The sequence below is a fragment of the Sinocyclocheilus anshuiensis genome, unplaced genomic scaffold (genome assembly GCF_001515605.1).
Source record: "Sinocyclocheilus anshuiensis isolate Anshui unplaced genomic scaffold, SAMN03320099.WGS_v1.1 scaffold532, whole genome shotgun sequence".
Taxonomy (NCBI): domain Eukaryota; kingdom Metazoa; phylum Chordata; class Actinopteri; order Cypriniformes; family Cyprinidae; genus Sinocyclocheilus; species Sinocyclocheilus anshuiensis.
Window position 1 is genome coordinate 1,995,122 of NW_015555819.1, and position 1,540 is coordinate 1,996,661.

Genomic DNA, 1,540 nt, shown 5'->3' on the forward strand with positions numbered 1-1,540 from the left:
ACACACATACAGCATATATTTTGAAAATATTTACATGTATTTAAATGTATATATTTATATTCATATAATTTATATCATATATAAATATATTTAATATATCAACATAACATATTTTTCTTAAATATATACATGCATGTGTTTGTATTTATATATACATAATAAATATACACAGTACACATACATATATTATGTAAACAAAAACTTTTATTTTGGATGTGATTAATCGTTAATTAAAAATAAATATTAAAAATGTTAAAAATAATTATTTCGTAACGTGTATAACTCTTGCAGTCCAATTAAATAATGAACCGGTGGAGTGATTATGGATAACATGAGGGAATACAAGGTCAATTTGAGTGCATTGCATTATGGGATAGAGTTCCTAGCATAATATGCTCAGGTCATCCAGGTCTTGTTTGCATAGAGAACATATGCTTTCACAGTATGCATACTTATACACTTGTGAAATATTAAGTATGGTAGTGGGTTTGTGAACATAACCAGTCATTCCAGCTGTCAAATGAGACACGTAATAACTAACACAATATATAAAGGCCTTTATTACTGCGACTTCTCTTCGACAGTATTGACTTTAAGCCACTCCTAATCGGGTTTTGTGATGCTTCGGTGCAATTTTCAATTAGCGCTGAACATTGACATGTGACACATGACTGAAGCAGGAGATTAATATGGAGAGAAATGAACTGAGAGCTGAAGAGAAGAGAAGAGCTCACCAAAGAAAAGCTGCTGCATGTCTGACAGACCATCGACAGACCAAACGAATAACTGAGCTGCTTTCTAATGGAAATACTGTTTCTGACAGATCAGTGTTATTGGAGTCAGGAAACCTGTCATAAACATGTCCAGGTCACATTTCACCCCAAGATATATAAAAAAACATACATAATTATATTTTGCATTAGGAAAACTAAGCCTGTTTTAGAATCATTATGATTTCTTATATTCTGATATTATTTTCATGACATTTTATGCACATTTTTACCCCATATCCTGCATCAATTTTATTTTATTTTTTTTCTTTCTAATTTTTATTATTCTCAAAGGAGATTCACATTACAGTATTTATACATGTAATATACATTTAATAAAAGTAGCATTAAAGATAATATACAAATTATTTTAAATAACAGTTATTTAATTTTACATCAATATTATATCATTATTTAAATATTTCTTTCTTTCTTTCTTTTTATTTAATTTTATTTATTTTTATTTTTCTTTAATTATTTACTTATATTTATTATTTTGTTATAAATATTTTTGGAGATAATTTAACCCACCTGTCACATTCATCCACCTTTTATTATTAAATAATAATAATAATAATAATAAATAAAATAAACAATAAATAAATAAATGAAATGAAATAAAATTCATATAAAATATATACCCCAAAATATATAAAATATTTGTATATACATACAAATGTCAGACCTATTTTCTTTCTTTCTTTTTATTTAATTATTTACTTATATTTATTATTTTTTATAAATATTTTTGGAGATAATGTGACCCACCT

At 25.6% G+C, this 1,540-nt stretch overlaps 1 protein-coding gene across 1 annotated transcript in view; it reads left to right on the plus strand.

The window, feature by feature from the left end:
- The window catches only part of LOC107675269 (N-acetyl-beta-glucosaminyl-glycoprotein 4-beta-N-acetylgalactosaminyltransferase 1-like), a 197,019-nt gene that overhangs the window by 105,692 nt on the left and 89,787 nt on the right, over nt 1-1,540 (plus strand). The gene's annotated exons all lie outside the window — the stretch shown is intronic.